General features: G+C 46.9%; 1 protein-coding gene and 1 long non-coding RNA gene across 4 annotated transcripts in view; one reads left to right on the top strand and one right to left on the bottom strand.

Moving 5' to 3' along the window:
- The window catches only part of MYO1D (myosin ID), a 363,813-nt gene that overhangs the window by 21,554 nt on the left and 317,245 nt on the right, over positions 1 to 25,014 (bottom strand). The window lies entirely within an intron of this gene.
- Positions 6,494 to 23,475, top strand: LOC113592691 (uncharacterized). The gene is made up of 3 exons (XR_003412624.2): positions 6,494 to 7,610; positions 21,511 to 21,644; positions 22,425 to 23,475. It is a non-coding gene; the product is annotated as an uncharacterized LOC113592691 (long non-coding RNA).

The following is a 25,014-nucleotide window of genomic DNA, read 5'->3' on the forward strand; positions in this document are numbered from 1 at the left end:
TATCATGCTTTGTTTTAAAAAGTGAATAATAAATGCACATGGTCTAACACCCACAGGTACGAGGGTATATGTAGGAAAGCAAGTTTGCCTTCTACCCTGTCCTCTGGCCTCTTGGCCTCCTCCCTACAGGCACCTGCACTTCCACTTTGCCATCAGTGGTCCAGACAACTTTGTGTGTGACTATATAGGATAAATTCATTTATTTATCAGCGGGTGACTTTAAAGCTGAAACCTCAGCCATACCCATCCTCAAGAATGCCTTTTATTTCTGATGTAGGAATGATGGCAATGGGGCCACGGTATGCTGAGGAAACCAGAGGATACTAGAGAGCCACTGACTCAGGGCCATGACCAGAGCGGTCCCGGCTTTGGGCTGTGAATCAGCGTTTCATCACTTAAATGCTGAGTGTGACTTTCAGAACATGGAAAAGGTCGTTTCAATGCCTACAGGTAAACCAAATGCCTACTTATGTGTTGGATAGATACAGCTAGTATCTAGAAACTGTTTCTTTAGACCACGCTGTATCACAAATGTTTTCTTTTTGTATGATTATTACTTTTTCTTGTAAAGAAGAGGGCATCAGCTAGAACATAAGACAATCTGACGTGTTAAGCTGTGCCCTCCACTAGAGCTGCTCTGTTGCCCCAGGACACAGGTGGATAACAGAAGGGTTTATGGGTTGGGGGTCATTACTGTGGCCTCAGCACCCCTAATTACCAGGTGACCCTGAATGCTAACAGCAGCACAGCACAGTTTGGTACACACTGCCAACCCAAAGAGCCCAAGCCCTGGACGTCCTGATGTGGGGGCAGCAACCTCACCTAGATAAGGAACTCGTAGTGGATGAGCTCTCTGAGGCCCGGATGCAGTGAGTTTGCAGGCCTTCCAGGTCCGAGTCACTGGGGTGGGGGGTGGGGGGATGGAGGGCAAAGTGGGCAGCACCTGACCTCCTTTGTCTGTCCTGCCCTCCGGTAGCCAGAGAGGGAGGGCCACGGCCACAGGGACAAGGAGCCACGGATGGGCGTCCAGGTGAGAAAGACCAGCTCCTGTTCTCCTGATCCCCTTTTGGAAAGACTGGTTTCAAGTGAGGCATTAAAGTCTCCACGATTAGCAAAGGGGCGCGTGTGGACCGGCCCAGTTCCCCCCGGCCCCCTCCCACCCCCCCCATACCTGCAGCGGGAGGGTGGGGGGCAAGGCGACAAAGGCGAGGGGGAGGGGGAAGGAGGAGGGGGTTGGGACGGAGGTGGGGGCGCAGGCGGCGAGCGAGACAAAGAGAAGCCGCAGAGCCCAGGGTGGGCTGCGGCGGGGGAGGCGGGCCCGCAGAGGCTGCTGCTTTTAGCTCCGCCGCTCCCCTGGTCGCCATGGCGACGCGCGCATTAGCGATTCCCTCTGACATTGACAGGCCGCCGCCGCTGCCGGTCTGGGGCGGGGGTGCTGCGGGTGGAAAATGTGTGCTCACACACACGCACGCCCACCGAGGAGGCCCGGCAGCGCCAGCTCCTTCCAGACTGTAGTTTAATGCATCATTTATGCACCGCCCCCCCCCTCCCCGTCCACCCTCCCCCCTTCCGGCTGTTTTTATTTGTTTGTCTTTCTAGAGAAGGTGATGATTTGGGGCTTAGCTCATCTGCTGGCACACTGAGCTCACTGGGTGGCTGAAAGGGAATGGGGATATGGATTTGGGTCAGCTAACAGGGTGTGATTGGTTTAAGGCAAGAACACTAAGAAATGGGGTATCTGGGCGAATTGCAGGCTCTTTCATTTTTCTCCTTTACACCAGGCATATATATTGGCCAGAAATGCTTAAAAGCTGGGGGGGGGGGGGGGGGGAGAAAGGGCTACCCTGCAGACATGTGAAATAGGATTAGTGGAAACCCTGAAGACTGAGGCCGCAAGAATCATCCTGCAGCCGTTTGCCACACATGACAATTTTCCTGCTCAGATTCCTGCTCCAGAAAATCAGTCTGTTTTTTGTTTTTTCTTTTTTGGTACTTGGAGCCCAACCTCATGCTATTATCTCTCAGACTGTATTTCTGCACGAACAGGGAGAGACTTGTGAAACTACCCTTTGAGGGCAGAAACTCACCATCTCTGTAACTGCTGAGCCCATGATGGGACACTAGCTGAGGGGGATGGCCTGGGCACTGGGCTCAAATGAAGTCTCTAGAGAGGACTTCCCAAGGTCAGCCTCCCGAATGCAATAGGGACTGAGCCCAGAAACATCCTGTTAGCACAGATGCCTCCCTTTGAACTCAAACAAAGACCAAGGGGTGTGGTTGGGAAGTTTCTGAAAACTCAGCGAATAGCAAAAACGTGGGCAGGAACACATGCCTTTTTATCCACCAGGCGAAGTCTCCCCTTTATGACACATCTTGCCTGGGTCTGGAGCATCACACTTTGTAAGATATTAAAGAGGCATGTTGATGAATAACAGGCGTGTGATGGGGTGGTGTGGGTTGGCAGGAGCTGGCTCCCAGCAGCTCTGCTCTCAGCTGCCGTGGCCAGGACTGTGGCATTCCCAGGGATGAGAGCACACCGAATCTGACTGGAGTGCCATTTCCTGACCAACAGAACTGGCTCTGTCTGGCTAGACAGGTGCTGTGTCCATTCCAAGAGTCCTCTGTGTTCTGTGCTAATCTTGGAAGTCACCCTGGGATCCCAGGGTAAGGAAGGATTCTCAACCAGGCCTTGCCATAGCCACTGACAGAAAAACTGAATAAAAGCAATAAATGTGGGGGCACATGGGAGGCTCGGTCCGTTAAGCGTCCGACTCTTGATTTTGGCTCAGGTTATCATCTCCCAATTCGTGAGATCGAGCCCCGCATCGGGCTGTGCGCTGATGGTGCGGAGCCTGCTTAAGATTCTGTCTCTACCTCTCTCTCTCCCCACTTCCCCTCACACTCGTGCACGAGCGCATGCGTTCTCTCTCTCAAAATAAACTTAAAAACAAACTAATGCGAACTGCTCTTATGACTGCATTCCAGAACTCTAACCTTCCTGTATTCAAAGATGGGGCGCTTGGGTGGCTCAGTCGGTTAAGCGTCCGACTTCAGCCCGGGTCACGGTCTCGCGGTCCGTGAGTTCGAGCCCCACGTCTGGCTCTGGGCTGATGGCTCAGAGCCTGGAGCCTGCTTCCGATTCTGTCTCCCTCTCTCTCTGCCCCTCCCCCGTTCATGCTCTCTCTCTGTCTCAAAAATAAATAAACGTTAAAAAAAAAAATTAAAAATCAAAGATGACTGGCAAGGCGACGTTCGTCTTCCTTGCAGGTGGAATGATGGAGGTGGAACAGGGGACAGAAGGACGAAGAAGCTAAGAACACGGGGGCAGGGAATTAGCCCCTTTGTCCGGCATTTCCTGACCAGTACGACTGGGGAAAGCCTACAGACAACACACTACCTTTCTACACGTTGACCTAAAAGACCAAACCTCAATTCTGGAAGCTCAGAATTCTAGAAGTGGGCCTTGAGAAATGATCTGACCTTGAGTTGTACTTTAAGCAGAGAAACATCTCAAACATTCTGGCCAGAGGCTATTTATTTCCTGAAGACCTCTCCCTGAGGGACAGATGGCCTGTGCCTCCCTCTGGTATTACTGGATCCTGACAGCAAAGTTCTTCTAAACCATGACAACCAACCTACTCCTTGGAAACACACCTAAAATAGGGACAAGGCCCAAGCGATATACAGCATTTCTGTAGTCTGGAATGAGCGTTATGACAGTGACATTAAAGCAGTTTTCCTTTAGAGGCTGACTCTGTGTGATAAAGGCCCACGAATTCCCACACGATCAAGAACAAACTGAGAAGGAGCCTGAGGAAGTGCAAGAGGAATTTTCAATGCCTCACAGAAGCCGCGTCTATGTTTGGGAGGCAGAGCTTGAAGGAATACTTAAATATACATAAGTAGTGAAATGAGTGGCCAAAAATTTAAAATGATTTGGGGAAACGTGAATTTGCAGAGATATGGGTGGTGATGACTTCTCTGTCCACAGAACCCTAACCAGTCGCCCTCGACGAAATAAATCCCGGTTTCCCTGAAATATTCCATATATTCATGTCTAATAAAAGGTACATATCCTCCATGAACAAATAATTTTATGTTCTGTGGTTAAAGAACATGTTAATTTAAAAGTGGTATCTGGGGCTCCTGGGTGTTTCAGTCGGTTAAGCGTCTGACTTCAGCTCAGATCATGATCTCGCTGTTTGTGGGTTCAAGCCCTGCGTTGGGCTCTGGGCGGACAGCTCGGAGCCTGGAGCCTGCTTCAGATTCTGTGTCTCCCTCTCTCTTTGCCCCTCCCCCGCTCATGCTCTGTCTCTCTCTCTCTCTTTCAAAAATAAATAAAACATTAAAAAAATTTTTAAATGGTATCAAATACATAATCTTCACAGGGCATCACCCACTTTTTGTCTTGACTCCCATCCCACATGGAAGGTGTGATTTTTGTCTCCTAATGGCGAGCAGAAACCACCAGACCTATGGATCTTTTGGTTTCCCATTGGAAACCAGAAGGAAAGAGTTCTGTCCCAAACTACCCTCATTTCCTGGAGGCCTTTCAAATGTCTGATGTGAAGATGAGTTAAAGCACTATGGGGTTTGGAGGGGACATCTGAGAACATACCTGCAGGTGAGACCCCGTTTCCCAAACTGACAGCAGACTCCCAAGGGAATGGGGCACGGAGCAAGATGTGAGGCCGAGACGGGGAGGGACAGGGGGAGGACGGGACGACCCGGTACAAAGCCGGTGTGAGGCTAAGGGGCAGTGTGAGGATGCTAAGGATAGGGAGACCCAGGAGAAACCCGAGCAGGGGTGCAGAGCTCCTAAAGCCAAGTCCGATTTATGCTTCGCGGCTGAGGGGGTCCGGCTTCACCTGTGCGTTCCACTGAGCAACATCACACCGCTTGATGTCCTCACTCTCTCGGGGCCCCCCGAGCCTCCTGGACAACAGCCGGCCCTCACACCACGTCCCCTGCCCACCCGCTGCATGTGAGAAGGATGGCCCGGAAGAGAAGGAAGGGAAAGAGCAGGCAGGACCGCAGGGGAGAGAGGGGGTGAGCACAGGGGTGGACCCCTGTTATACTCCTGCAACTTCATTTTACAGACAAGGAACCGGGTGCAGGGGGATGGTGAATTGTGCACGATCACTGAGGTGGTGAATGGTGAAAGCGAAACCCTCACCCGGGCTTCTGCTCTCCGATTCGGCACCCATTCATCCAGTCTCTGGGAGGAAAAGGAAGCACCGGGTCTCACCAATAACGAAAGGGCGAAATAAATGCAAATCAAACGCAGAAAAACTCTCCACAGGAAACTGAGGAGTCTCTAAAAAACCAGTCCATTTAGCCTCTGTGACAAATAACGGAACTGGGGCAACTGAGCGTCCACACTGCCAGGCAATGTGCCCTGGGCAAATTTCTACACCTCTCCAAACACACGCTTCCTTGGTCATGGAATGGGGATCACAGTCGTATCGCCCTCATCCAGATTTTGTGAAGATCAAAGAGTCATGAGCCATGGCAAAGAGCTTTCTTAGCACAGTGCCTGCAGCCTAAGCACTTAACCAGAGTCTGCTGGTACTATTATGATTACTACAGGGCTGCTACAATCGGGGATAAACCCGTTTCCTTACTGGAAAAAGGCCATAAAAAAAAGTCTGCTGGTGCTTTTCTATGCATGGGAAAGTATATCTATTGTTTGGGGAGGGGGGGTACTAAATGGGTATATTTTTAAAATTCCCCATAATAATAATAATAATAATAATAATAATAATAATAATAAAAGCATCCTTTTGCTTTTGTCTTGGTGGAGCAGGCTTCCTTCTGACATCAACTTTTTCTTCTACTGGGGAGAAAGTCCCAGTCTCAATTTCACAACTAAAAAAAAAGGGGTTTCTTAGGAAAGTGTCATAAACACCTCCACCCTAACGGGCTCAGACTATGATGGAAACCATGAAGAAGTGACTTACTTCTGTATTTCATGACTTTTGTTTTCCTTAGGAAGTCACCTGGACCTGGATTACAGTTGAGAAGAGGAACTCTTAGTCTGAAAGAGCTCAGACGTCAACGTGTTTTTCCTCCATCTGTAAAATGGGTACAATGAGGTTCACGCAATTTGTTCGAGTGGGGAACTGCAAGTTCCCGGTGTTATGTCCTCGGCTCCTGGGGTGATACACCTCTGATCACTGATCCAATGGCCCAAAGACAAATCTCCCTCCCTCTCTCCCTCATTTCTGTGGCTATCTCATTCAGAAACCCAGCTCCTCAAGAATTTTACATTCCTGGTTATTTTTAGACTCATTTAGTTTGTTCAGACACGGTCACCACATGGCATGCAGCTGTGGAAAGCAGCTGCTATGGTTTGATTTCTAGTCAATATTACTTGACATTTCTTGTCAGGTGATTTCTAAAATTTCTCTCTCTCTCTCTCTCTCTCTCTCTCTCTCTCTCCCTCTCCCTCTCTCTCTCTGTCTCTCTCTCTCTCTCTCTTTCCCCGGGGGATCTCAAGACTTTTCCCCCTGGATTTTGAGGTGCGACATCAGAGCTGTGCATCTGAGAACCTGCTCCAGGCTGGGGATGGGGCCAGAATCCTGCTAGAAAGGAAGATTTCTTTCTATTCTCAGGACCCAAACTTCTCAGCCCCAGAACACTCAGGTCCTGACAGCTTCCTGAAGACCCTCCTCTCAGTTTTGTGCTTTGAGTGAGGGGCTGCTGTCTCCTGGTCTCAGGAAGAAAGGAGGAAGGATGAGGCAGGTAGCTGGCCTGCCAGGAGCCTACCTCAGTGACACTAGCTACCATGTACCAGAGGCTGGGTCACTCCGCTGAGGTGAAAGCCGGACCGGATTGGCTGCAGGCTTCCTCCTGCTCCCCCTTAACAGCTTTTCTCCCCGACAGGTGCTTACCTGCCTTTCTCTGGCTCATTCAGCCATCAGTCTCTTGGCTCAGCCCATATACCCATCCACCATGATGCTTTTGCCTTTAGGAGTTTTGCACATTCTGTTCCCACCTGGAAGACTATGGGTCCTTTTTCCGGACCAACGCTATTTCTCATTTGATTCTCAACATCAGCATCCCTTGGGGAGCCTCTCCCGATCCTCTAAGACAGGGTTAACTCTCTCTTTGATGCACTTAACACCTCGGACTGTAATATTTTTATTACAAACAGGCCTGTTTATTCCTCCAGTCTCCCCACTAGACTCTAAACTCCTGGGTGGGCTCAGGTCTTGTCCACACTTGCACCCCCACTTCCCAGCCCAGCGTCCGGCCTGGCATACAGCAGGTGCCTGGCAAATATGTGCTGAATAATGTTCCAGGCTCACCAAGGACTCCCTCCTTTTCTCCCCCCGCCCCATGTATTTTTTAGACTGTGTCGAATTCTTTGTTCTTCAAACCACTTCTGTAATAAGCTTTCTATTTTATCACGGCATCTATTCAAGTCAAGTCCTTTGTCAGTTCTGAGTTTGAAAAAAATCTTCAATTCTGCAGGTACGGACAAAAACGTGACGCTGTGTCTGACACATAAACGAAAAGTGAAAATCATGGCTGGATAACCTGAAAACAGCTAGCGACATCTGTATCCTGGCCATCCTTCCTCATGAAGCCTTCTTTTTTGTGGGCTGGTAAGTTTTGACCCTTGTTTTTAAGGTGCGGTTATTCTCGACAAGGAGACAGCACAGCTTTCCAACTAGGAGAGAGTTCTCTCAAGAGAGTCCTTCTTACAGTGGAGGAAATTTTCAGTTACATACGGTCTCCACTCGCGTCCCTTCTCCCTGCCCAACCGTGTGCTTTAGGCAGACAGGAACGAACGCACGAGCCACGGTTATCGGCGGTTACCTTCAGCAGCACTGCCAGCTTCTCCACAACTACTTTGTGCGAGATGACGTTCCCCAGCCCTTAGTACCGCGAGGCGTTTGGAGGTGGGAGCGCACACAGCGTGTACCACGACGGCACAGCCCTCTTCTAACCGCAGCTCGGCAAATTCAACGCTGGGCCGCAACAACGGCCAGAGGGACGGGGTCCCCGCACACACAGGGCTTTGGAGTGGCCCCAACGGCATCTGAAGCCGGGCCTGGTGCTACCAAAGCAGCCCTGGGTCCTGGCAAGAGGACTGGAAGGGAGGGGACGTGCGGACATCCGAGGGCCGTGTGCAAGGAGGCAAACGTCACGGAGTGTCCAGCCTGCTGGGGACACTGCTGGGCACCATGGACTATAAGCTGAGGGTCCGCCTTCTGTCCTCGGTGACTTTACGGTCTAGAAATATTGACAGGAAGGCAGAGGCAAGACATTTCGCACAGCAGTCGAGGCTAAGCAGATGCGAAACAACCTGATTCTTGTGGCAACAGCACTGGCCTGGGCGGGATCTACCCCGCCTAAGGCTTATACCTCTCCTGCCCCGGCCCCGGCCGATGTTTGTGGGGAAGAAGGGCTCACCTGACTGGAGGAGAAGCAGGATACCAAGGACCCTGTTGCTACCGCAGGTGGCAGAGAGTGACTGGGTGACATGTGCTAAGAAGCTGGTCCCCTCAGATTAAGGAAGTCAAAAGGGAGAGGAGCTGGCCCGTATAAAAAACTTGGGGACACGTGTCTGGGAATGATGGGGATGGGTGGTATGGCAGGCTGAGTAGCGGCCCCGCAAAAGGTATCCACATCCAATTCCCTGGAACCTGAGAATGTTACCTCACACTGTAAAACAGGACACTGCAGATGTGATTACATAAGGCTCTTGAGATGGGGAGGTTATCCAGGATGATCCAGGTGTGCCCTAAATACCATTGCAAATGTCCTTGTAAGAGAGGCAGAGGGAGATCTGACACGGACAGAAGAGAGAAGGCCACGTGACTGCGGAGGCAGAGATGGGAGCGATGTGGCCACGAGCCAAGGGATGCCAGCAGCCCCCAGCAGCTGGAGGAAGCTTGGAATGGGTTCTCCCCTAGGGACTCTGGAGGGAGCTCCGTCCTGTGGACACTCTGATCTGAGGTCAAAATCATTTCAGTGATAACGACTTTCGACTGCTGGCCTTCAGAAATGTGACAAAACAATTTCTGTTGTTTAAGTCACGAAGTCTGTGGTCACGTCTTACAGCAGCAATGAGAAACTTAAGATACAGTTTAGATGTGCCACTTGATGAAGCTTCTGATTCAGTTCCCACAGGCATCGTATGCTGGGACCAGTAAGAGAGAGGGACAATCATTTCCTATTATCATATTCACTATGTAGATCCAGCATCAAAATTCTGCACACATCTGCACACACACGCACGCACACACATGTGCACATACGCGCATACCCCTCTCCTGGATTTGAATCAGCAACTGCTCTCATCCAGCTTTGCAGTGTTAGGTCGTTTCTGAGAGGAATTCATAGTAAATTGGAACAGGTAGCTGTGAACTGAGAAAAAGAATCATGAAGGAATCGCGGAGCCAGGGGTGGGGGTGGAGGTGGGGGTGGGGGGGGCGGTGCTCCCAGAAGGCATCATGGACGCACAGTGGAGACAAGAGTGGGAAGCAGAAGGCCAGGACTCACTTTAGAGGAGCAAGCAGCCTGGACAGAGGGAGCACCGCCCCCCCCCCCCCCCATCAAGAAAAAGGAAAAGAGGAGGACTTCTTTTGCAGTTCTAAGAAGATGCTCTGTCAAGGAGAATATAGGGATAAAGGAATGCCTGATGAGTTTTCTTTCTATCTTGAAACTCTTTTGTAGGGATAAGTGTTATAACCTTGGGAATGGGATTTACTTGAAAAAGAGGAATATGGGGACATTGAACTGCAGAGCGCGCTGTGTGAACGTGGCCAGGACAGTGTGGTGGGAGGGGGTGCTGCCTTTTGGTTGGGGGGCAACTTTGGGCTCCTGCTGCATTTTAAAGGCGGGAGGTAGGTGCCTTTAGCTTAAGGAATGATTTTGGGTTTGGGATGCTGAGGTGTTTCTGTGGTCCTTGTGAGGGAAGACACAGAAGGGGCACAGGGGGTGAGAAATCCCCCGGGTTGAGAGAAGAATGCCCCGTCTGTAGTTGTGGCACCATTCCGAGAGGCTCTCCAGAGACAAGGCTCCTGACTATAGAACAGGTCCTATGCCATCTTCTGTCACATCAGCAAGCTTGGGGAACCAAGCAGCCTTCTCATTGCACACTGGCTCCACAACGTCAAGAGCTCTCCGACATACCTACATTTCAACGATAGCGTCTGGAGTCCCTAATTCATTACTGGTCAGCATCACCTAGTGAACATTCACAGTCTCCACAGCACTGGAGGTTCGTGAGGGTTTGCAGGAAAAGTGGATGGCACAGGTCTCTCTATTCTCCGGGAAGAAACAGACAAATACAAGTAAATCCAAACCCAAATGAAAACACAGGTGACAGGTGTCTCAGGTGCTGACACCAAGAGGAAGTAGCAAAGAACCCAGAGGATCTGTATTCACCGAGCCCCCATTTATACTGTATCTGTGGTCTTGAAGAGTCACAGAACTGCTTTAAGTCTTTCTAGCCATCTGTAAAATGGGTTTACTAGAATAACAAATGGCTCAGATTGTTAAAAGAGCTAAATGAGATAATGAATACAAAAGCCATCTATTTATTTGATTTTATTTTTTCGTAATCTCTACACCCAACGTGGGGCTTGAACTCACAACCTCGAGATCGAGAGTCACATGATCCACTGAGCCAGGGGGTGCCCCTGAAAGCACTTTTAAAACATTAACTGTGGTCTTAACATATGTTACAACGTATAGCATAAGGAAATATTAAGAAACTTACACTGAGGAGGGTAGAAAAATGATAGATGGTTAGTGTAGTTCCAAGAATATCATAATTTCCTTGTGACTCATCAGGACACTCTGGGACAATAATTAGAGCTATCGTTCAAGAGAAAAGAACATCTTGATATTGAGCATAGTCCACATGGGGGTTGGTCTGCCCCCTTCTTTTGGTGCTGTCTTCTTTCCCTTTGGAGAACGGACGTACCCCAACTCCAACCATGGGCGCAGCCGCCCATCACAGCGCCTCGCTCCCCGGCCTCAGGGCATGTGATCTGGACCCTACTCCCTGGCCTCAGTGCTGGAGCCAGGGTGGGGGGCACGTGATCCAATGTGGGCCACTCACAGACTTTCCTTGGAGGATTCATATATTTGAATGAGGCAAGCTTTCCCCTTTCCTTTAGGTTGCGATGCTGGCATAATGCAAGCCTGGAGCGGCCTGTGGCCGACAGTTCCCCTGTGTAGAAGCAGCCTGTGGTAGGACAGAATGAGGCCAACACACAGAGACTGGGGAGTCGGGTTAGGGGAAGAAAAGGATCTTGACAGCAAGCAAGTCCTTAGTGCTAGTGCTTAAACCCCCAGGGTCCTTCACCTCCCAGTTCCTTCCAGGATATTCAATTTCGGGTTTCAACTGGTCACGTCATCTGAAAGAGTTCTGATTTATATAGTGGGCTTACTCGGCGATACTACATAAACCCCGACGAAGGTCAAGTAAGAATGTTGTTGGAAAAAGATTCTACAAAGGTCATTGTTTTCCCGGAAAAAAAAGGGGGGGGGGATCAGCTCAGCATTTAGAGATATTAATCCCCAATTTTCTAAACCTGGCTCAGCACTAACATCCTTGGGTATTAATCAAACAAAAAGGCCATGTGCATGCATTATGATGCATGCCAGCAGAAGCATTCAGTGAAGGTTTGACCAGATTATTTTAATACCTGACAAGCACGATCAGCATAGGGGAGTGAATTCAAAATATACACAGACGGTAATGCTGAAACGTGCAAGAGAGTGACTGGGACAACGTTTAAGCTTCTGGAGTATTAAGCACCAGATATTATATTTCTTCTGGTTTGCTTACCGAGCAGGGAAAATTCGTGCCTCTACAGTAGTATCAGGAACCACAAAACGGTACTTAGAGGTGACTGCACTTGAAGCTTATACTTGCTGTCCGTGGTTACCTCGCTGCCCGGCTGCAGACTGCCATTAGCAAAGAGCCCAACTGGTGTGGAGTGGGATCCAATCTGTTGTGCTCCTCTAGGAGGAGAACACTCTGGAGGTCCCGCACTGCACCATCCCTGCCTTCAATATGGCCACTGAGAACCGCACGGACAACTTCCAGTCTAAGTGCTGAGAAGGCAGCTGTCTGGAGCAAGTATCAGAGACAAAGGAAGGATAAAAATGTGAATGGTTTTCTGACCTCCATCTCTCTTTTATTGATCAACCAGGTACATTCTGCCTTCTCCTGAGCTACTACGAAGTTTCTGTTTGCTGTTAATTGTGACCACGAAGTGACAGGAATTTAGGAGTTAAGAGATTGCTCACAGCAAATGAAAGAGTGTAGAGCCAACATCTTATGATGACCCATGGCCTTAAAAGGGGTGCCCAGAGTGGGATACTTGGGTTACTTTAAGAAGTATAGATGGGAGAATATTAAAAGTTGAGGACAACCATTAGTAGGTGGCTAGTGTCACAAAAATTTTTTTTTTGGTCTTTTTTAAAGTTTATTTTTGAGACAGAGAGAGTGTGAGTGGGGGAAGGGCAGAGACACAGGGGGAGAGAGGGAGAATCCCAAGCAGGCCTCATGAGGTCAGTGTGCAGAGCCTGACGTGGGGCTCAAACTCATGAAACCATGAGATCATGACCTGAGCTGAAATCAAGAGTCGGACGGCCCAAACCTTGGACTGAGCTGGCTTCTGGACACCTCCTCTTGGGTAGGAGGCCGTCGGGGTTACTGTGCAACCACCCACCCAACTGCTCAAGCCTGATGCCTCCAGATGCTCCTTGACTCCACCTTCTTTCTTTCTTTCTTTCTGCAGCAATCCTGTAGATTTTTACCTTCTAAATCTCTTCCAGAACCACCTTGCCTCCCTTAATCCTTACTGCCACCTATCCAGACTTGCACCGCATCTCACCAAAATTCCTGTAACAGCTTCCTCTCTGCTCTCCCTGCCTCCCGGCCCCTCTTCAAGCTGCAACCAGAAGGATCTTACTAAAACATGAATATGTGAGTTACAAATCTGATCTCTTGCCTGAAACCCTCCTTCTGTTTCTCATTGGCCTCAGGAAGGCGTCTGAACTCCTTCCAGTGTCTCTGGGCCCTGCTTCCCTCTCCAGTTACGGGCTTGTCACTCTCTGCCCAGCTGGCTCAACTATTTTCAGTTCCTCCATGCACCAGGCGCTCTGTCCCCTGCTGGATTTCACACTTGCTTTTCTGTTTGTTAGCACACTCTTTCCTCTAAGATCCTTCCCTAGTTGAAGTTTATGCTAAGGAAATAATCTGCAATGTCAACAGATACTTACTACAGGATGCTCACAATATAATATAATATAATATAATATAATATAATATAATATAATATAATAAACATCCTGCACATATTATAATAAAAAATTTGGAAACTTCTAAAATGCCCAGAAAACACAGAGCATGAACAGGGCAGGGAGGCAGAGAGAGAGGGAAACCCAGAATCCGAAGCAGGCTCCAGGCTTTGAGCTTTAGCACAGAGCCTGATGTGGGGCCTGAAGCCACAAGCCGTGAGATCATGACCTGAGCCAAAGTCAGATGCTCAACCGACTGAGCCACCCAGGCGCCCCCAGAAAACACATTTTATAAACAATTTTAAACATTTGCACAAAGTTTTGTGTTAATAGGAAATTACTCGAGTCATGTAACTTTCCAAAACTTCATAGATATTAAAATAAGAGTGCAGGGGGGGTCTAGGCGGCTCAGTCAGTTAAGTGGCTGACTTTGGCTCAGGTCATGATCTCGTGGTTTGTGAGTTCGAGCCCCGTGTCGGGCTCTGTGCTGACAGCTCAGAGCCTGGAGCCTGTTTCGGATTCTGTGTCTCCCTCTCTCTCTGCCCCTCCCCTGCTCATGTTCTGTCTCTGTCTCTCTCTCAAAAATAAACATTAAAAACAATTTAAAAAATAAAGTAAGAGTGTAGTTATTTTTGCATGACAACATTATTGGTGATTTAAATTTTTTCTTTAGATTTTTTTGTTTTCCAAAATTTACCCATGAACATGGAGCAATTACTTTCATAATCTGGAAAACACACACACACACAGTTTTTATAGCTTTGTATCATTTTTAAAAAGAACATCTATGAGCAAGGTTATATGAATGTAGATGTAAACAAGGTGAAGATCCCTTTTCTCAGGGAGAATGTGGAAAGTTTAAATCCTTAACTAGGACGGTATCTAGAAGCTTTCAGTGAGTCCTGCAATAATCTGTTGCAAAGGGGGAAGTAAAAAAACTAAAACAAAAACAAAAAAACCCAACACGGCTGAAGAGTTTGGGGGAAGTTTCTGCTAATGTACCACGGACAAATGCTAGGGCTAATATTAACTCCTCATTTTGGTACGTGTGTTTCCGTTACTGAAAAAAATCCCCCCCCTTCCTTTTTACCCCCTGTGGATATGGGCACATGTTTTGGTGGTGTTGAACCAACCAGCTGGAGGGCCACAAGAAGAAATGAATGGAGTGAGCAGAATATGGTGAACTCTCCAAATCCCCAGCTGCGATGCTTCAGTCAGCAGGGAACAACAGGTGTCGTCCTTGTCAGTCTGTGTGACCAACTACAGACAGAGAATGGAAAGTTAACACACAGAAGTTTTTGTTCTCCAGAAAAATGATAATCATTCAGCCAAGTCCATACAGCTGTATCTCGTGGCCATTTGCGATCTGTTAGTCTTTGCAAAGTAACGGGAGGCATTTAGTGTGGGCCTGAGAATACTACATACAAGGGGGAGTTTCCCACTGAAATAAGAAGCATGGATGCTGTTTCCATGAAAGGTTCCTGTCTAAATTAAATCTGGAGTTTAATCCACAAGCAGTGGTAGAAGAAAATGGTATACTTTTGGGAAAACAAGACAAAACTTTTAGCTTACACAAAGATGGCGTTTTAAAGCATAAAATGAAAATACAGCAACTTTTGCTCACTTAACTGCTGATTAAATTTTCACTTTATACGCTGTGGAAAACGGTATGGAGTTTCCTCAAAAAGTGAAAAATAAAACTACTCTCTGATCCAGCAATTGCGCTACTAGGTATTTACCCAAGGAATACTAAAATCCTAATTCAAAGGGATACACGCACCCCTATGTTTCTAGCAGCACTAATTACAACAGACAAGATATGGAAGCAGCTCAAGGGTCCGACTGATGAGCTGGTAAAGATATGGTGTACCCACAATGGAATATTATTCAGCCATAAAAAAGAATGGAATCTTGCCATTTGCAACGACATGGATGGAGCTGGAGAGCATAATGCCAAATGAAATAAGTCAGTCAGAGAAAGAGAAATACCATATGTGGAATTTAAGAAACAACACAAATGAGCAAAAGGAAAAAGAGAGAGAGAGAGAGAGAGAGAGAGAGAGAGAGAGAGAGAGAGAGACAGGCAAACTAAGAAACAGACTCTTAACTGTAGAGAACAAACTGACGGTTACCAGAGGGGAGGCTGGTGGGGGCATGGAGGAAATAGGTGACAGGGATTAAGGAGTGTACTAGTCGTGATGAGCACTGGGTGATTAAGATGCAAACTTTAAAAAGTGTTTTTAAAAGTGAAAAAGATTCACTTTATGACCTACCACGGAGCATTTGCTGCAAAGCATATAGTAAATAACTAAGTAATGGAGTAACTAATTTAACAACAAAGATTTCAGTCTCTTTGAAGGGAGGGAAACAATACATTGTGCTTATACAGTATTTATATAAAAGCCTATAACATTGAGATAATACCTTTGGGGATCTCAGAGTGTTTCCCTCCAGAAGCAAGGTTGTAGCAACTCGAGGGGGAAGGGCAAATTTTTCTTACACTTAACTCTCTTCCTGCAGTCTGTACTCAGTCCTGAGAGGCAGAGCCCAGTGAGAGGCAGGGGAGCAGAGCGGAGTTAAGGTCTCCAAGGCTACAGACTTGGGCTCTGCTATTTTCTGGGCCTGGTGCAAATGAAATCACAAGTCATAACTTGATGAGGGGAAACAAAAGAAGATCATAATATGTCAAGTCATTTAAAACTGCAAACTGAGTTTTATTATTGCAGCTGGATAAAATGAGTAGGCTCTTATAGGTTTAGATATTAAAAGGAACCATAAATATGGATGTGTGGGTTAAGTAAGTGATGAATCGTCAGGCTGGCTTAATTTCTCAGATTTGTTTTTTTTTTTTTTAAGTTTATTTTATTTTGAGAGAGAGAGAAGGTGTGAGCAGGGGAGGGGCAGAGAGAGAGGGAGAGAGACAGAATCCCAAACAGGCTCCGCACTGTCAGTGCAGAGCCCAATGTGGGGCTCGAACCCACGAACCGTGAGATCATGCCCTGAGCCGAGATCAAGAGTTGGATGCTTTAACGACTGAGCCACCCAGGCGCCCCAATCTCCAGATTTTTATTTATGCATTTATTTGTTTGTTTATTTATTTTTAATGTTTATTTTGGAGAGAGAGAGAGACACAGAGAGAGAGAGAGAGAGAGACAGAGACAGAGAGTGAGCAGGGGAGGGGCAGAGAGAGACACACACACACACACACACACACACAGAATCCAAAGCAGTCTCTAGGGTCTGAGCTGTCAGCACAGAGCCTGGCGCGGGGCTTGGACCCACAAAATGGGAGATCATGACCTGAGCCAAAGTCAGACGCTTAACTGACTGAGCTACCCAGGTGCCCCTCAATTTCCCAGATTTTCATATGGATAATTCTAAAGGCAAGGCCAGTTTATTAGTTGCTTAGAATTACATTTGAGTTGGAAAAAAAATGATAGTATGAATAAAGAAAATACTAGTATGCCATATATATTTCATTATCAAGTTTGAATTATATCTTGGAATCTGATCTGGGTCTGATCTGTAGAATTTCCCACTTGACACCCTTAAACATTGGCAATGTTCCAACAATTGTTACTGACTTCTTTTAAGCTTCATTACTCAGGATTTCATTTTGGTGGTTTGAAAAAAAAGTCCCATGAATTGCATCCTTTCACAGTTAGAAATCGAAGGGTTCACACTTCTTGTCAGCAGGAAGTGGAGGTTGGGAAGAATTCTATTTTTGGAGTTGAAAGGCCACCTTTGACCCAGAAATGTGCGGTTGGATGAAAGCTGTTTCTCTGTTCTGTCTTACTTGATTTACCCAAGAAATGGAGAAACGTACAAGAGTACAACTTCAGCAGACTTGTTTCCTCTTAGGGCTCCGACATAGGCCCATATCAACCACATCTCAAGAATTTGAGATTTTCAGGTGTTTATTTTGGTCCTGTGTGACCCATGTAACAGTCATTTAAATTATTCAAAAGCTTCCAAATTGAAATCCTGACTGTCTTCCAAGATATAAAGGTCAGAATTTATTCTTCTAAGTCAGGGGATGGGAAAAAAAGGCCCATGGGCCAAATCTGGCATACTGCTTGATTTTATTAAAAAAATTTTTTTTAATGTTTATTCATTTTTGAGAGAGAGACATAGCACAAGCAGGGGAGGGCAGAGAGAGAGAGAGAGGGAGACACAGAATCTGAAGCAGGCTCCAGGCTCTGAGCTGTCAGCACAGAGCCTGATGTGGGGCTCAAACCCACAAACTGTGAGATCATGACCTGAGCTGAAGTCAGACGCCCAACAAACTGAGCCACCCAGGTGCCCCTACTGCTTGATTTTAAATAAAGTTTTATTGGAATACAGATATGTCTGCTATTCATTTACATATTATCTATCGATGCTCTTTGTGCCCTAATGGAAGAGTCAAGTACTTGTAATAAAGATTGCATGGTCTGCAAAGCCTAAAATATTTACTATCTGGCTCTTTACTGAAAATGTTTGTCTACTCCTGGCCCTGATGAGAAATTGAGGAATTAAAGAGAAGGTCTATAGAAATAGTGACGTTAAAGAGCAGGCGCTACAAATGCCAGTATCATAAATGATTAGTTTTTGGGGCGCCTGGGTGACTCAGTTAAGCACCCAACTTTGGCTCTGATCATGATCTCATGGTTCATGAGTCTGAACCCCATGTCGGGCTCTCTGCTGTCAGCACAGAGCCTGCTTCAGATCATCTGTCCCCCTCTCTTTTTGCCCCTCCTCCCTTGCTCTCTTTCTTTCAAAAATAAGTAATTTTTATTTTTTTATTAAAAAATTTTTTTTAAACGTTTACTTATTTTTGAGACAGAGAGAGACAGAGCATGAACAGGGGAGGGGCAGATAGAGAGGGAGACACAGAATCTGAAACATGCTCCAGGCTCTGAGCGGTCAGCACAGAGCCTGACGCGGGGCTCGAACTCACGGACCGTGAGATCATGACCTGAGCCGAAGTCGGATACTCAACCGACCGAGCCACCCAGGCACCCCTCAAAAATAAGTAATTAAAAAAAAATGTTTAGTTTTTAGGGTCTAATTACTTTGTATAATTGGCATGAGATGTATCTGTGACAAACAACATATTAAGATTCTATGAAATAAAGTCTTTTTTAAAGTTTATTTATTTTTAGAGAAAGAGAGCAAAAGAGAGTGAGCACATGAGTGGGGGAGGGGCAGAGAGAGAGAGAGAGAGAGAGAGAGAGAGAGAGAGAGGGACAGAGGGAATCTGAAGCAGGTTCCAGGCTCTGAGCTGTCAGCACAGAGCCCAATATGGGGCTCCATCTCATGAACCGTGAGATCATGACCTGAGCCAAAATCAAGAGTTGGACACCTAACCGACTGAGCCACCCAGGTGCCCCTGAAACGAATAGTTTGGACTGAGGGCCACTAAGTAACACAGGTGTCAGTAGAGAAAGAAATGACTCCATAGGGAAGGAAATGTAATCCTAGTATACTACTTGGCACCAAAAGAAACAATGTTTATAAAATTATAGAAATATAAATCCTAGTTAGGGGTTTCAGCTTTAGAGTCAATCATCAAAGTATAAAACAATGTAAATATTAACAATGTAAACCTGTAGGTGTCAAAAGTTCAAGCAGGGACAGTTACATCTTCCTCCTTTGACACGGTGGTTGGTTAAGAGAGGTCATGTCTGAAGTTGATGGAGCATGAAAAAGAGATTCTTGTATGTTTTTGTATTTCACCGATTCCAAAACTCATACTTTTTTTCCTGGCCTTTAATATCTTTGAAACCGGAATGCTCCTTACTCTTGGCAATACTTTAATGTTTCTTTATTAAAAAAATTTTTTTACATGTTTATTTTTGAGAGACAGAGACAGAGACAGAGCGCAAATGGGGGAGGGACAGAGAGAGAGAGAGACAGACAGACAGACATAATCTGAAGCAGGCTCCAGGTTCTGAGTTGTCAGCACAGAGCCCGACGCAGCGCTCCAACTCACGAGCCATGAGATCATAACCTGAGCCAAAGTTGGACGCTCAACTGACAGCCACCCAGGTGCCCCATTGACAACGCTTTAAAAGTATAATTGTTTCTCAAAAATTAAACTTAAAAAATAAGGTATAATTGTCAGCGTTATTTTTCCTTGGGGAAATATAAAATAGTGGTGCCTCTTATAACAGATGGCATCTTACATCTGATTATGTGGTATTTTGAACTGTAAAAGCAACAAAGAATAAACCGAAGGTAATGAAAAAACTGACAATAATTGGAAGGAAATAAACCATCATCTTTTACAGTCAAAGGTCAATCTTATGTCTAAATATGAGAAATTAAAAAGATGACAGTACAGCATGTTGTTTATATATTCATTTTATTTCATTATTTTTTTAAAGATTAAAGTAATGTCTACAACCAACATGGGGCTGGAACTCCCAACCCTGAGATCAACAGTCCCACGCTCCACAAACTGAGCCAGCCAGGTTCCCCTTTCACTTTAAACCCATCTACTATTTGATTTTTTAAAAACCACACTGTATTAGTTTCTTGCAGCTGCTGCAACAAATTACCACAAAGCTGCTGGTATACATGCATTCTCTCCAACGGTTCTGGAGGCCAGAAGTCTGAAAGCAAGATGTCACCAAGGCCACGTTCCTCCCAAGGCTCTAGGGTTCCCTGCCTCTGCTGGATTCTGGGGGCTGTGTCACTCCAACCTCTGCCTCTGTCCTCACCACCCCCTTCTCTGGGTGTGTCAAGCCTCCCTCTGCCTTTCTCTCATAAGCACATTTGTGGTGGCATTTAGGACCTACTTGGATAATCCAGGGTAATCTCCTAATTTCAAGATCCTTAATTTAATTATATTTGCAAAGACCTTTCTTTCAAATAACTAATACTCACTGGTCCTAGGGATTAGGACATGGACATATCTTTGGGAGCCATTATTAGCTTACCCATGCATTAGTTTGATTTTTTAAAAATATAAATCTTGGGGCGCCTGGGTGGCTCAGTAAATTAAGCATCCGATTTCAGCTCAGGTCATGATCTCATGGTTTGTGAGTTCGAGCCCCACATCAGGCTGTGCTGACAGCTCAGAGCCTGGAGCCTGTTTCAGATTCTGTGTCTCCCTCTCTCTCTGCCCCTCCCCTGCTCATGCTCTGTCTCTTGCAGTCTCTCAAAAATAAATAAACGTTAAAAAAATTACAGAAAAATTATAAATCTTGTCAATCTACAACTTGAAGTCCTTTGGTAGCTACTCATAACTTCTAGGATCAAGTTCAAATGATGTATTGGTTAAAATTAGTCTCTACACCAAAAGCACAAAACACAAGAGAAAAACAGATCCACTGGACTTTAAAATTAAAACTTTTTGTGCTTTAAAGGACACCATTGAGAAAGTGAAGAGACAACTCACAGAACAGGAGTGAATATTTGCAAGTCATATCTGATAAGGAACTTGTATCTAGAACATACAAAGCACTCTTAAAAAATTTTTTTTAAATTTAATTTGAGAGAGAGAGAGTGAGAGCGCATGCAAGTGGGGGAGGGGCAGAGAGAGAATCCCAAGCAGGTTCCACGCTATCACCTCAGAGCCCGATGTGGGGCTCGAACTCACAAACAGTGAGATCATGACCTGAGCTGAAACCAAGAGTCAGACACTTAACTGACAGAGCCACCCAGGTGCCCCAGGATATACAAAGAAGTCTTTGAGCTACATAATAAAAAGATATAATGATTTAAAAATGGGCAAAGGATTGGGGCACCTGGGTGGCTCAGTCAGTTAAGCGTCTGACTTCGGCTCAGGTCATGATCTCATAGTTCATGGGTTTGAGCCCTGTATCGGGCTCTGTGCTGACAGCTCAGAGCCTGGAGCCTGCTTCAGATTCTGTTTCTTTCTCTCCCTCTGCCCCTCCCATGCTCGTGTTCTCTCTCTCTCTTAACATTAATAAATTTATAAATGGGCAAAGGATCTAAATAGACATTGCTTTAAAATGATATAAAAATGGCCAATAAATCCATGAAAAGATGCTCTACATCATTAATCATCAGGAAAATGCAAATAAAACCACAAAGATACAGTTCATACTGACCAGGATGGTGGTGATAAGAAAGACAGTACCCAGTGTTGGTGAGGAATAGAGACACTGGAACCCTCCTGCACTGTTGGTGGAAATGTAAAAGGGGTGCACCTGCTTCGGAAAATAATGTGGCAGTACCCCATAAAGTTAGACACGGAGCTACCACATGACCTTGTAATCTCACTCCTAGGTATATACCTGAGCAAAATGAAAACAAGTCCACACGAAAACTTCTACAGGAATGTTCATAGCAGCATTATTCATAATAGCCCCAAAGTGGAAACAACTCAAACGTCCACCAACTGACAAATGGATAAACAAAATGTAAGTATATTCATACACTGGAATATTATTTGGCAATAAAAAGGAGGTACTGATAGGACACACTGCTACGGCATACGTGGACCCTGAAAACATGATGCTCAGTGAAAGAAACCAGTCCCAAAGGACCACATGTTATACGACTCCATTGGATGAAACGTCTCGATAGGCAAATCTATAGCGACAGAAAACAGACTGGTGGTTGCCTGGGGTTGGGTAGGGGTTTAGAGGGAATGGTGTGTGGGGGGGTGACTGTCAAAGGGTATGGGCCTTCTACTTGGGGCGAGGAAAACATTCTAAGTTGATAAGTGGATCGTGCACAATTCTGAACGTACTAAAACCCACTGAATTGTAGGCTCTGAATGACTGAAGTGAATGGCCTGTGAGTTACAGCTCAGTGGAGCTCTTCATGGCCAGACAGACAGTCTATAGCCTCAGAGGGTCCACGCTCCAGTCCCAGCCCCAAGAGAACGTGCAGGTGGACAAGAGAGGGAATGCGTGCAAAGCCTTCACAGTCTCTGGCACGAGGTAGATCCCCTACACGTGCAGCCGTTACCCACCTGACATTTGAAGCTTTACAGCACTCGGCCCCTGCCGATCCCTGGCCCCCTTCCACCACTTCAACCCTCCTTTCGGGCAGTCTCCACCCCGCCTCGCACCCCACACGAAGTTATCCTTAGAGCCCCTTGAAACAGCGTCAGCACATCCTGCTCTTACTAGAATGCTCCTTTCCCCCTGCCTCCCCCGGCTAATTCCTCCTTTCTTCCCCTTCCGTTTCCTCAGCTTTCTCTCTTCCAGAAGCTTCCCCCCTGTAGGCTCCGAAGACCGCCCTATCCTTGGCTCCGGGTCAGCCGTTGTTCCTCTCGGCTCCCACAGCTGCCGGCACACCTCTGAATGACGGCGCTTACCATTCTGGATGGCATCTGTCCACCTGCCTCAGGTCTCATTCGTCTTTACGTGCTCGGGCCCAGCACAGCGACATAGGGTAAGGAATGGCAGTGCCGAACAGCCACCAGGACTCCACAGACTCATCGTAGCAGCCGGCAGTCTGGCAAAAGCTCTCCTAGGGAAAGGGGAGGTTTCCCCCTCGCTCTCTGGACTGGAGAGCTCCCCTGTTTCTCTGGCACAACTGCTCTGGTGCCCGGGCTTAGGCGCACGCGTGTGCAGACTTGCCCCAGGGCCTGCTTCCCACAGAGTGGCAGGGAAATGGGGCACACTGCCTTTCCTGTGACACTGGTCAAGCCCTCTCCAGCTGTGCCCCTGTGAGTTTATTAACACTTTACTGACGCACGTGTTCAGACGTGTGTACTTAACGGGAAGGGACGTCTGAAGAGCACACACAGCACAATGTTTACACCTTGCAGCATATGGAAAATACGTTCACAAAGCCTGTAGGAGGTAATGCTCAAAAAGAGCCGACAGTCTGGGGACAAGAAGGAATGACTACTTTCTGAATACTCCCCCCATCATAAGCACAGTCAGTAATCAGCCTGGTGAGGTCTGTGTGAAATGCCCTGTGACACTCAGAAGCGGCGGGTGCCCCAGCCCAGACGCATCCAAGCCAGGGTGGCATGGTGTGGGCAGCAAATACCACGGGAAACTGGGTGCAGTGATCTTTATCTCCACTCCAAGATGGATTTATCTATCCCTGAGAGTTTAAACACAAGGGCTGCCATGTTGCACGGCTCCAGGGCTGCCCTTCCTATCACCGCCGAGGTGACAGGCGCCCCGTAAGATGGTGCACGGCAGTCTGTGTAGCCGTCAGAGGTGGCCTTGTTAAATCTCGATCACATAACCCTAGGCGTATTAAAGCAAAAAGGGCATGCTTATTTTCATATGGCACTGGTCTCTTATTTTATTATTTTCTTAACAAAACTGTCCAAATTGTCCACATGACTTAATGAAACAGTGATGTATTTTAAAGGAACCTCCAAACACGAGGAGGGTGTAGTTGGTAAAAACTTGTGTTATTAGCCACATTGTAGGGCAGCATTCTTAGCAAACGCAAGCAACCTTCTCCTGTCCCAGGTATTTTGTTGGTTAGGGTTAGAAAAACAGTGAAAGGCCAGTGAGCTCTCAGGCACCCAGGAAAATACGCTAGATGTCGTTTCTGAAAGTCAGCACCTTTGCATCTCGACAAATGAGAGTCAATGACACATCCTTCCAAGGTGTGCCAGTCAGGCAACTGCTTGTCCTTATCTTTATTGAAACAGAAAAGGATCAATACTGGCACATGCATGTCACATCCCCCTTCTATGTTCTACGCTATTCTAAGAGTATTTTTAGTTCGCTGTGATTTTCCTGTCTCTAAACTCCCTCTCCTCCTTGTAACTGTGTACAGACTGGTCTACCGGCCTCAGGATACCTACCTGGGGTCACTGCTTAATGTAGGAGGGGGAATCTGTCCACCTTGTGAGGTCCCATTAAGTTGCACCTCCTCTCTGACCTCTTCCCCCCGAAGGCCCTGGCCCGGACTCTGCACCTCTCTTTACGCAAAGCGGATGAGAACATGGGCCGAGTTGGAGAGGATGAAGCAGAAATCCTGACTCTGCCACTTACTAATCACGGGCACCTCTGGTGAGTGACGTGGCCTCTCCAGGTCTCAGTTCTGTCATTTGAAAAGTGGGGGCAACACCCATCTCGGGGGGCTCTTAGAGGGCGCAAGGAGAGAGCGCATGTAAAGCAGGTGGCACGGTGGTCATGCCCGGCAGTCAAGAAACCGCAGCACATCTCTTTCCTTCTGAATGTATTCTGTCCCTGTTATTGGACTGTGAACACTTTGAGGGGTCAAATATTTACCCAACTAATGGGGAAATGGATGTGAGAGGAATGGAGTACCATTCTGCTTCCTGCCACCAAGGCGCTCCCGAGGAATCATGGCCACTCCCTCACTTGTGTCCCGACCTGGCCCCTAGTTGATCGACCAGACTGCGGCTGTGTGGCAGCCAGATAGATTTACATTAGCAAAGACAGCAAGGTATGGAAGGTTAATTATGATTCATTCTTATTGTAATACATTACCTCTCAGTTCAAATTTTATATGCAATTGACCAAATGAATGACACCACTGATTTCTGATGGTATCCACGTGATTGTGTTTTTTGTTCCATATTCTCTCTCTCTCTCTCTCTCTCTGTACGACACTGAAGCATGGAAGTAGGGTCACAAGCTCCCCCCCACCACCCCCCACTTCTGTTTGTATGCTCTGTGAATTTAAGGTCTGTTTCCTTTTCCTTAGATTTTTCTAAACGACAGGGGATACTGGGGGGTACGGAAGCCCCTGGACTAGATTGCTGTGATCATTAATTTCATTAGGCTGGATCAGGGCGAGCTTATAATGAAGACTCTCGGGATTCTCACACTCTCAGAATAG

This window comes from Acinonyx jubatus, chromosome E1, assembly GCF_027475565.1.
Source record: "Acinonyx jubatus isolate Ajub_Pintada_27869175 chromosome E1, VMU_Ajub_asm_v1.0, whole genome shotgun sequence".
Classification (NCBI taxonomy): Eukaryota; Metazoa; Chordata; class Mammalia; order Carnivora; family Felidae; genus Acinonyx; species Acinonyx jubatus.